The sequence below is a fragment of the Dama dama genome, chromosome 21 (genome assembly GCF_033118175.1).
Source record: "Dama dama isolate Ldn47 chromosome 21, ASM3311817v1, whole genome shotgun sequence".
Classification (NCBI taxonomy): domain Eukaryota; kingdom Metazoa; phylum Chordata; class Mammalia; order Artiodactyla; family Cervidae; genus Dama; species Dama dama.
The window spans coordinates 10,906,525-10,919,560 of NC_083701.1; positions in this window are offsets into that span (position 1 = coordinate 10,906,525).

The window sequence follows — 13,036 nt, forward strand, 5'->3', positions numbered from 1 at the left end:
TAGATGCAGTCAATGCAATAAAATTTCTAAAGTGCTAAAATAAAATAACAACTAATCAAAATTCTCATATGCAATTCCCTTCCTCTCCAAAAATAATAATAATAATAATAATTCTTCATAAATGAAGGCAAATGACCAAATGGCATTTATGCCAGGAATCAGCTGATTTCATCATAAGAACTGTATTAACCTAGTCCAAAAAATTAAAAGATCAAAGGATAAATGTAATTATCTCCAGAGATGCTGAAAAGTATCAAAATTCAATATGCATTTCCACTTAACCATTTAAGAAAATAAGAACTGCTGAATACTTTCTTAACAACATCTTCCTTAGTGGGAAGACATTAGGGACTTAACCACCAAGATCAAGAACAAGGAAAATATGTTCACTATCTCTTCTGCTTTCAACATTATGCTGGAAGTAGTAGCCAATGCAATTTGATAAGAAAAATCAACTAAAGCTATGCAAAGTTATAAAGAATAAATTGCCTCTATTTTCAAGTAATATAAGCTAATTAAAAAAAAAAAAAAAAAAACTCTAGAACAAGATGGCGGAGGAGTAGATGGACATGGAGTACATCTCTCTCCATGGAATACATCAGGAATACACCTTCAGACACAGAAGTGCATGCAGAACACCAGCTGAGAGTGGACAGGAGTAGCTGACTAGAGGGAAAGAATATATAGAACCATGCAAAACTTGGTAGGATGAAGGAACAAGGGGAAAAACAGGAGTGGTAGTAGGACTGGACCTGCCCTGGGCCAGTGGGGGAAATGAAGCAGGGGTCCAGTCTCCACATCGGGGCAATTGTCTGAGTCAGAGGAGAAACATTTAAGGCTGAGAGTGAAACAGCTGATCTGTGGCAGCCTAAATGGAATGAGAATCAGTCTTTGCGGCAGCCATACATACCCAGGACAGGGATGCAGATCCCCTGGAAGGCGCAGTGGCTGGGAGCTGGAGTTTGGGGATTGTGGAGTGATCCCAGAGCAAGGGCTGCTGTTAACTGTGGAGAGATGGATCGAGGGGAGGTGAGGGAGGAGACTGTGGTGGGAAACGCCTGTGGAGGAAAGCTGGGCAGCCATGGAAGCAAGGCAATATGGCTGAGTCACGCGTAGTGGGTGGCGCCATCACCATAGCCTCTCTCCCCCAGACAAGTGAGCATGTGCAGCTGAACAATAGAGAGGTTGGCCCATCAAATGCCTGTCACTGAACTACAGAGCAGGACCCCACCCAGGTGCCCCTTTAAGTGCCTGATGTGGGAACTACCGAGCAGAACCCCACCCAGGTGCCCCTTTAAGTGCCTGATGTGGGAACTACAGAGTAGGACCCCACCCAGGTGCCCCTTTAAGTGCCTGATGCCTGATCTACAGAGCAGGACCCCACCCAGGTGCCCCTTTAAGTGCCTGATGTGGGAACTACAGAGCAGAATCCCACCCAGGCACCCCTTTAAGTGCCTGATGTGGGAACTACAAAGTAGGACCCCACCCAGGGGGTCCCTCTATGTACCTGACTCACTGAACAACAAAGAAGGACCCCAGGCAAGGGAGTCCTCTAAGTGCCTGAATGGGGAGAGCTATGGAAAAACTGGCCAAAGAGGCCTTCTGATCTCCAGCTACAAGAGGCTGGAAAAAAGACTCTGGTGGGGCCATAACTCCTGTGGCGGAGGCAGTCTGCGTTCTTGCACACTTGGCACCACCAGGGTCCCCACAAGCCAAGCAGCTGTGACACATTCATGATCAACGCTCACTGGGGCAGAGCTGCCACAGGCAAAAAAGTCTTGCATCTATGGGCACAGGGTCACTTCAATAGTGTCTGACTATTTGCAACCCTGTGGCCTGTGGCCTGCCAGGCTTCTCTGTCAGGGAGGGGGGTTCTCCAGGCAAGGATACTGGAGTGTATTGGCCAATACTGGTTGCCATACCCTCTAAAGCACCATATTTCCTGCTGCCCTAGCCGCCAACTCCTCTAAGTACCTGGTGCTGCCAGAACCCCTGTGACCCAAGCAGCTGCACTGCCTCCACCCCTGGCCCTCACAGGGGCAAACCCAAGTCCTCCAGGGCAGCCTCAGGAGCAAACCCCAGGGGACGACCCACATGCAGAGTGGAAATAAAGCCACAACTGAAACCCAGGGGCCGTGTGGCTAAGGAAGGAGACCCAAAACCTTCCCCCCAGCTGTACAGGCTGCAGATTAAACCCACACGGTCAACTAGGCAGACTCTGTGTCTGTGCAACAGACAAAAGGTCGAGAGCTCCCACAAAAGCAAACGCACTAGTTCTGATGGCTGTGGAGGCAGCTATTGGAGGCAAGAACACACAGGAGTAGGACCAGGTTAGAGTCTGAGCTGCCCCCACAGCAGGTGCAGAGGTCAGCAGTGTTGGAGGGCGTCCTAGGGAGGCGAGCTGGACTGTGACTCCCAGCGAGGGAAAGGACCCTGACAGCAGAGACTCAAGAGAAACATTTACTATTCTTATGTTTTGACTTGCTCTGTAGATTCTTTTGGATTTTTTTTGGTTTTCCTTTTTTTCTCCCCTCTGCTGTGGTTGTCGATTTTATTGGCATTATGAAATCTAATTAAGCTTTTGAGCTTTTTTTTTCTCAGTCACATTTTTTATTGTTGTTATAAACCTCTGCCTCTACGTTGGGCTTTTGCTGTTCTGCATTTTCCTTTTGTTTTTGTTTGTTTGTTTGTTTTTTCCTTTTTTAATTTTAATTTTTTTAAATCTATTATTATTTTTCTTCATTTATTACTTTGTTTGCTTCTCCTACTGTTCTTTTCCCCTTGCAGTTAATTTTTAATGTATATAAATCTTCTTTATCTACCTCTATTTAAATTTGCATACTGATTCTTTTTTCTTTCTTTCCTTTCCTCTGAACATATTTGTTAGTTTTATTTTCATTGCTTTATTACCCACTTGGCACCTTGCTTTAATTTTGATTTCCAGTTTGTGCTTTAGTTAGTTTTGTTCTGGTAGATATAATTTTTGGTTGCCTTTGTTCACTGGGTCAATCTATCATACTTTATTTTTGTTGGACTGTTTTGATTTTGCTTATGGGTGTATATGTATATGTGCATATTCAGTCACACTTTATATTGTTGTTATAAACTTCTGCCTTTACATTGGGCCTTTGCAGTTTTGTAGAGTTTTCCTTTTTTTCCCCTTTATTCTTTCTTTTTCTGTTTTTTTTCCTCTTTATATAATTTTAATTTTTTTAAACCTATTATATTTTTTCTATGTTTATTCCTCTATTTGCCTTTCCTACTGTTCTTGCACTCATTCCTACTGTCATTCCTGCAGTCATTGTGCTCAGATTGCACTCATCTCACACACTAGCAAAGTAATGCTCAAAATTCTCCAAGCCAGGATTCAACAGTATGTGAACCGTGAACTTCCAGATGTTCAAGCTAATTTTAGAAAAGGCAGAGGAACCAGAGATGAAGTTGCCAACATCCACTAGATCATTGAAAAAGCAAGAGTTCCAGAAAAACATCTACTTCTGCTTTATTGACTGTACCAAAGCCTTTGTGTTGATCACAACAAATTCTGGAAAATTCTTTAAGAGATGAGAATACCAGACCACCTGACCTGCCTCCTGAGAAATCTGAGAAATCTGTATACAGGTCAAGAAGCAACAGTTAGAACTGGACATGGAACAATAGACTGGTTCCAAATTAGGAAAGGAGCATGTCAAGGCTGTATATTGTCACCCAGCTTATTTAACTTCTATGCAGAGTACATCATGCAAAATGCTGGGCTGGATGAAGCAAAAGCTGGAATCAAGATTGCCGGGAGAAATATCAATAACCCCATAAATGCAGATGACACCACTCTTATGGCAGAAAATGAAGAAGAACTAAAGAGCCTCTTGATGAAAGTGAAAGAGAAGAATGAAAAAGTTGGCTTAAAACTCAACACTTGGAAAACAAATATGATGGCATTCAGTCCCATCACTTCATGGCAAATAGAAGAGGAAATAATGGAAACAGTGAGAGACTTTATTTGGGGGGGGGGGGGCTCCCAAATTACTGCAGATGGTGACTGCAGCCATGAAATTAAAAGGCACTTGCTCCTTGGAAGAAAAGCTATGACCAACCTAGATGGCATACTAAAAAGCAGAGACATTACCTTGCTAACAAAAGTCCATCTAGTCAAAGCTATGGTTTTTCCAGTAGTCATGTATGGATGTGAGACCTAGACTATAAAGAAAGCTGGGCACTGAAGAATTGATATTTTGAACTGTGGTGCTGGAGAAGACTCATGAGAGTCCCTTGGACTGCAAGGAGATTAAACCAGTACATCCTAAAGCAAATCAGTCCTGAACATTCATTGGAAGGACTGCTGCTGAAGCTGAAACTCCAATACTTTGGCCACCTGATGCAAAGAACTGACTCATTGGAAAAGACCCTGATGCTGGGAAAGACTGAAGGCAGGAGGAGAAGGGGATGACAGTGGATGAGATTGTTGGATGGCATCACTGGCTCAATGGACATGAGTTTGAATAAACTCCATGAGTTGGTGATGGACAGGGAAGCCTGGCATGCTGCAGTCTATGGGGTTGCAAAGAGTTGGACACGACTGAGTGACTGAAATGAACTGTTCTTTTCCCCTTGCAGTTAAACTTTAATGTACATAGATGTTCACCTACCTCTGTTTAACTTTGCATACCTATTCTTTCTTTCTTTCCTTTCCTCTCAACATTTTGTAAGTTTTATTTTCATTGCTTTATTCCCCACTTGGCATCTTGCTTTAGTTTTGTTTTCCAATTTGTGCTTTAGTTAGTTTTGTTCTGAACTGGTAAATATACTTTTTGATTTCCTTTGTTCACCGGGTCAATCTACTGTACTTTATTTTTGTTGGACTGTTTTTGCTTATGGATGTATATGTATGTATGTATATTCCATTATTTTAATTATTATTTGCCTGATGTTATAGCTGTCATTTGTCTGGGGTTCATCTTTGGTTTCTCATTTTTGGATATTTGTTTTAATCTCATGTAATGCCATAACAAACCACTTGTGGAATCTTCATTCATGATCAGAGATCAAGCCCTGAGCCTTTGGAAGGGGAGCACTGACTCCAAGACCCTAGAATACCAGAGAACTAACCCTAGGAAGGATCAAATAGTGAGAACTCACACAAAGGAAATCACTTGAATACAAGACCCCTCATCACCCAACCACCAGTAGCACCCTGTGCAGGACATCTCATCTAAACAATGAACAAAACGAAAATACAAACCCAATCATCAGCAGACAGGATTACCACTTCACTCAGCTTTGCCCATCAGAGGAAAAACAAACAAAAACTTAGCACAAATCTCACCCTATACAAAGCTTACACAAACCAATGGGCCAAATTTAGGAGGGCAGAAACCAAAAGGAACAAAGAATTCAACCTTGAAGCCTGGGGAAAGGAGACCTCAAACACAGTAAGTTAAAAAAAAATAATGAAAAGACAGAGAAATACTACACAAATGAAGGAACAAACTAGAAACACAGAAGTCCAAATAAATGAAGAGGAAATAGGCAAACTATCTGAAAAAGAATCCAGAATAATGATAGAAAAGATGATCAAAAACCTTGAAAACAAAATGGAGAAAATGCAAGAATCAATTAACAAAGACTTAGAAGAATCAAAGATAAACACACAAAAAAACACAATTACTGAAGTTAAAAGTACTCTAGGAGGAATTAATAGCAGAAAATCTGAAGCAGATGAATAAATCAGTGAGCTGGAAGATAAAATGATGGAAATAACTTCTGAAGAGCAGAATAAAGTAAAAAGAATGAAAAGAACTGATGATAGACTCAGAGACCACTGGGACAATATCAAACCACACCAACATTCAAATTATAGGGGTCCCAGAAGAGAAAAAGAAAGGGTATAAAAAAATTTTTGAAGAGATTATAGTTGAAAATTTCCCCGACATGGAAAAGGAAATAGTCAATCAAGTCCAAGAGGCACAAAGAGTCCCATACAGGATAAACCCGAGGAGAAACACACCAAGAAACATACTAATCAAACTAATAAAGACTAAACACAAATAAAGAATATTGAAAGCAGCAAGGGAGAAGCAACAAGTAACATACAAGGGAAACCCCATATGCTCAACAGCTGATCTTTCAGCAGAAACTCTGCAGGCCAGAAGGGAATGGCAGTATATATTTAAAGTACTAAAATGGAAAAATCTACAATCAAGATTACAGTACCTGGCAAGGCTCTCATTAAAAACTGATGGAGAAATAAAAAGCTTTTCAGGCAAATAAAAGTTAAGAAAATTCAGTACCACCAAACCAGCTTTAAAACAAATGTTAAAGGGACTTATACAGTCAAGAAATACAAAAGAAGAAAAAAGATCTACAAAATCAACACCAAACAACTTAGAAAATGGCAATAGGAACATATATATCAATAATTACTTTAAATGTAAATGGATTAAATGCTGCAACCAAAAGACACAGACTGGATGAATGGATACAAAAACAAGACCCATATATATGCTGTCTATAATAACCCACTTCAGACCTAAAGACACATATAAACTGAAAGTGAGAGGATGGAAAAATATATTCCATGCAAATGGGAGGCAAAAGAAAGCTGGAGTAGCAATCCTCATATCAAACAAAATAGACCTTAAAATAAAGAAGATTACAAGAGATAAGGAAAGATACTACATAATGATCAAGGGATCAATCCAAGAGGAAGACAAAACAATTGTAAATATGTATGCACCTCACATAGGAGCACCTCAATAGATAAGACAAACACAAACAGACATAAAAGGAAAAACTGACAGTAACACAATAATGATAGAAAACTTTAACACCCCACTCACACCAATGGACAGATCATCAAAACAGAAAATTAAAAAGGCAACACAAGTCTTAAATGATACATTAGAAGAGATGGATCTCATTGATATCTTCAGGACATCCCATCCAAATGCAGAAGAATATACCTTCTTCTCAAGTCCACAAGGAACATTCTCCAGGATAGACCACATCATGGGTCACAAATCAAACCTCAGTAAATTTAAGAAAACTGAAATTGTATCAAGCATCTTCTCTGACCACAATGCTTTGAAACTAGATATCAATTACAAGAAAAAAAAACTGTAAAAAACACAAACACATGGAGATTAAACAACACGTTTCTAAATAACCAACAGGTTACTGAAGAAATCAAAAGGGAAATTAAAAAATTTCTAGAAACAAACATGACAACTCAAAACCTATGGGATTCAGCAAAAGCAGTTCTAAGAGGGAAATTTATATCAATACAATCCTACCTCAGGAAACAAGAAAAATATCAAATAGATAAGCTCACTTTACACCTAAAACAACTGGAAAAAGAAAAAAAAAATTAGTGGAAGGAAAAAAATCATAAAACTCCGAGCAGAAATAAATGAAAAAGAAATGAAAGAAACAATAGTAAAAATTAATAAAACTAAAGGCTGGTTCTTTGAGAAGATAAACAAAATTGACAAGCCTTTAGCCAGACTCATCAAGAAAAAAAGAGAGAAGAACCAAATCAACAAAATTAGAAATGAAAAAGGAGAGGTTACAACAGACAATGTAGAAATACAAAGGATTATAAGAGACTATTATGAACAACTATATGGCAATAAAATGGATAACCTGGAAAAATGGACAGATTCTTAGAAAAGTTCAATCTTCCAAGACAGAACCAAGAAGAAATAGAAATTATGAACAACCCAGTTACAAGCACTGAAATTGAAGCTGTGATCAAAAATCCAAAAAAAAAAAAACAAAAGCCCAGGACCAGATGGCTTCACAGGAGAATTCTATCAAACATTTAGAGAAGAGTTGATGCCTACCCTTCTAAAACTCTTTCAAAAAATTGCACAGGAAGGAACACTTCCAAACTGATTCTACGAGGCCACCATCACCCCGATACCAAAACCAGATAAAGACAACACACACAAAAAAAAAAGAAAACTAAAGGCCAATATCACTGATGAGCATAGATGAAAAAATCCTCAATAAAATTTTAGCAAACAGAATTTAGCAACACATCAAAAAGCTCATGCACCATGATCAGGCTGGGTTTATTCCAGGAATGCAAGGATTCTTCAATATACACAAATCTACCAATGTGATACACCATATTAACAAATTGAAAGATAAAAACCATACAATCACTTCAATAGATACAGAAAAAGCCTTTGACAAAATTCAGCACCCATTTATGATTAAAACTCATCAAAAAATGGGCATAGAAAGAAACTACCTCCACATAGTAAAGGCCATATATGATAAGCCTACAGCAAACATTATTACCAATGGTGAAAAACTGAAAGCATTCCCCCTAAGATTAGGAACAAGACAAGGGTGTCCACTTTCACCACTATTATTCAACATAGTTCTGGAAATCCTAGTTACAGCAATCAGAGAAGAAAAAGAAATAAAAGGAATCCAGATTGGAAAAGAAGAAGTAAAGCTCTCACTGCTTGCAGATGACATGATACTGTACATAGAAAACCCTAAAGATACTATCAGAAAATTACTAGAGCTAATCAGTGAATTTATCAAAGTTGCAGGATACAAAATCAATACACAGAAATCATTTGCATTTTTATGTACTAACAATGAGAAATCAAAAAGAGAAATTAAGGAATCAATCCCATTCACCACTGCAACAAAAAGAAATTAAGGAATCAATCCCATTCACCACTGCAAGAATTAAATATCTAGGAATAAACTTACCTAAGGAGACAAAAGAACTGTACACAGAAAATTATAAGACACTAAAGAAAGAAATCAAAGACAACATAAACAGATGGAGAAATATTCCATGTTCCTGGGTAGGAAGAATCAATATTGTGAAAATGACTATACTACCAAATGCAATCTACAGATTCAAGGCAATCCCTATCAAATTACCAATGACATTTTTCACAGAACTAGAAAAAATTTTTCACTGTTCATATGGAAACAAAAAAGACCCCGAATAGCCCTAAGCAGTCTTGAGAAAGAAGAATGGACCTGGAGGAATCAACCTTCCTGACTTCAGATTATACTACAAAGCTACTGTCATCAAGACAGTATGGTACTGGCACAAAAACAGAAATATAGACCAATGGAACAAGACAGAAAGCCCAGAAAGAAACCCATGCACCTATGAATACCTTATTTTTGGCAAAGAAGGCAAGAATATACAAAGGGGCAAAGACAGCCTCTTCAATAAATGGTGCTGGGAAAATTGTACAGCTACATGTAAAAGAATAAAATTAGAACACTTTCTAACACCATACACAAAGACAAATTCAAAATGGATTAAAGATCTAAATGTAAGACCAGAAACTATAAAACTCTTAGAGGAAAACAGGTAGAATACTCAATGACATGAATCAAAGCAAGATCCTCTATGACTCACCTTCTAGAGTAATGGAAATAAAAACAAAAGTAAACAAGTGGGACCTGATTAAGCTTAAAAGTTTCTCACAGCAAAGGAAACTATAAGCAAGGTGAACAGACAACCCTCAGAATGGGAGAAAATAATAGCAAATGAAACAACTGACAAAGGATTAATTTCCAAAATATACAAGCAGGTCATACAACTCAATGCCAAAAAATAAACAGCTCAATCAAGAAGTGGGGGAAAGACTTAAACAGACATTTTTCCAAAGAAGACATACAGATGGCTAACAAACACATGAAAAGATGCTCAACATCGCTCATAGCTATTAGAGAAATTCAAATCAAAACTACAATGAGATATCACCTCACAACAGTTAGAATGGCCATCATCAAAAGGTCTACAAACAATAAATGCTGGAGAGGATGTGAAGAAAAGGGAACACTCTTGCACTGTTGGTGGGAATGTAAATTGATACAGCCACTATGGAGAACAGTATGGAGATTCCTTAAAAAAAAAACTAAGAATAAAACCACCATATGACCCAGCAATCCCGCTCCTAGGCATATACCCTGAGGAAACCAAAATTGAAAAAGACACATGTATCTCATTGTTCAATGCAGCACTATTTACAATAGCTAGAACATGGAAGCAACCTAGGTGTCCATCGACGGATGAATGGATAAAGAAGCTGTGGTACATATACACAATGGGATATTACTCAGCCATAAAAATGAATGCATTTGAGTGAGTTCTGATGAGATGGATTAACCTAGAACCTATTATACAGAGTGAAGTGAGTCAGAAAGAGAAAGATAAATATCATATTCTAATGCATATATATGGAGTCTAGAAAAATGGTACTGAAGAACTTATTTACAGGGTAGCAATGGAGAAACAGACATAGAGAATAGACTTACGGACATGGGGAGAGGGGAGGAGAGGGTGAGATGCATGTAAAGAGTCATATGGAAACTTACATCACCATATGTAAAGTAGATAGCCAATGAGAATTGGCTATATGGCTCAGGAAACTCAAACAGGTGCTCTGTACCAATTTAGAAGGGTGGGATGGGGAGAGACACGGGAGGGAGGTTCAAAAGGGAGGGGATATATGTATACTATGGCTGATTCATGTCGAGTTTTGACAGAAAACAACAAAAGCAAACTATAAAGCAACTATCATTCAATAAAAACATAAATTAAAATTAAAAATAAAACTGTAAGGTTCTGCTGTATGATGCAGGGAGATCAAACCCAGTGTGCTGTGATGACCTAAAGATAGGATGGGAGGTGGAAGGGAGGCTCAAGAGAGAGAGAATACATGTATGCCTATGACTAATTCATGTTGATATATGGCAGAAACCAAAACAATATTGTCAAGCAACTATCATCCAATTAAAAATAAATTTAAAAACTCAAACAAGAATACAATAATGTAGGAGGTTATAAAAGTAACCTACAGAAATTAATAGTCTTCATGTGAACAGTCAATAACCAGTTACAATGTAAAGTGGTAGAGAAAATCCCATTTTTTTGGTAAAAGTGACAAAGAAGAATATATACTTGAGAATCAACTTAATAAGGAATGTACAAAACTTATTGAGAACAGCATTAAAACACTCCTGATGAAAACAGCTTGACAGTTTCTTGAAAAGTTAAATGTGTACCTACCATATGATCATCTAGTTATTTACCCAAAAGAAATGAAGGCATGTCCATAAAAAGACATGCACAGTGTTCTAGGCAGATTTATTTGTAATAGCAAAAAAAAAAAAAAAAAAAGGACACAACCCAAAGGTCCATTAATCCATTAATAGGTTAATGGATTAAAAATCTTTGGTACATCCATACAAAGAAATAGTAATCAGCAATTCAGCGAATAAACTACTGATACAAGCCATGACATAGATGAATCTCAAAATCACTTATGTTAAATCAAAAAAGGGGGGGAAATATTAATCCATCCATATGAAATTCTAGAACATAAAAACTAATCTGTAGTGACCAAAAGGATATTAGTGGCTTCCTGGGGACAAGAGGGAGGGACTGGAGAGAGGGATTACAGAGAGCTGCTTGGAAACTTATAGGGGTGATAAATATGCTCATTATCCTAACCATGGTTAGGGTTTCATGGGTTTGAGATAAAAATACGTTTGAGTGTAGCACCTTTCATGAAGGCTCAGGCAGCACCTTGAAATCAGCACCATGGTCCAAGGTCACAACCTCCTCTTTGCACATTTTAGAGAAGAAAGTTTATGACAAAGGTAACAAGCTCACAGCCTTCCTATTGAGAATCAGCAGACAGGTGGAGGTTCTCTGCCTAGAGGCTCTTCAGCAAGCCCCCACCCCGGCCCCCACAGATTCCAGGCACTTCTGCTGTCTAAACTAGTGGTGTCACAAAGAGGCAATGCTATGGACTAAACCCCTTCACTCATGGTATCCAATTCTCAAGACCACCTTGCAAAGAAGGTGTTATCTACTTTTTACTGCTAAGGGAACTGAGGCTCAGTCATTTTTAGTCACACAACCAGTAAGGAAAGTTGTTGTTCAGTTGCTAAGTCTTGTCCAACTCTTTGTGATCACACGGACTGCAGCATGCCAGATTCCCCTGTCCTTCACTCTCTCCTGGAGTTTGCTCAAATTCATGTCCACTGAGTTGATGATGCTATCTAACCACCTCATCCTCTGCAGCCTCCTTCTCCTTTTGCCATCAATCTTTCCCAGCATCAAGGACTTGTCCAATGAGTTGGCTCTTCACATCAGGTGACCAAAGTATTGAAGGTTCAGCAACAGCTCTTCCAATAAATATTCAGGGTTGATTTCCTTTAGGATTGAATGGTTTGATCTCCTTGCAGTTCAAGGGACTCTCTAGAGTCTTCTCCAGCACCAAAATTTGAAAGCATCAGTTCTTCAGTGCTCAGTCTTCTTTATGGTCCAACTCTCACATCCAAACATAACTACTGGAAAAACCATAGCTTTGACTATACAGACTGGGAAAGCCCCAAGTGTGTACCCACCCCAGATGTCTCTGCAGCCTGAGGCTCCATTTCCCACAAGCAGTGGTGAAGAGCATGCACTCTGGACTCACTCAGGCCTGAAGTTAGACATCCTCATTTGTTAACTATTTGAACTCGAGCAGTTTATTAACCTTTCCAAGGCTCAGTATTCTTCTCTATAACATGAGGGCAATAATAATTCCTATCACATAGCTTTATTTCAAGGATTAGAAGAGAGACTATATCTAAAATGTTTCCTGAAACATGAAACAGCTCAAATAATGTTGGCTAGTATTACCTAATAGTGGCCCCACTTCAATATTTAAGAAGGCTTGTAGCTATTTGGAGTCAGTTAAGTTAAAAACAAGAGTGGATCCTAGAGTCTAACGTACAAACATCCCAATTGCAAAGGTCACATTTTTTCCCTTTAAATCCAGTTATTTTGAAATTTTTCTTCAATAAGATCTTGCAGGCAAGAAGATCCCTTCTTTCCTGAAATTTTTTTTGTATCACAAAATATATTGCTTTTAGATTCCCCAGACTGATCAGAATGGGAAATTATCATGCTGCCTTTTCTTTTCAAATGCTGTCTGTGACCGCCTGCCTGGCTCAATAATGTCTGTTCCAGTCCAGGACTGGAAATAGCAGCCCTCAGTTA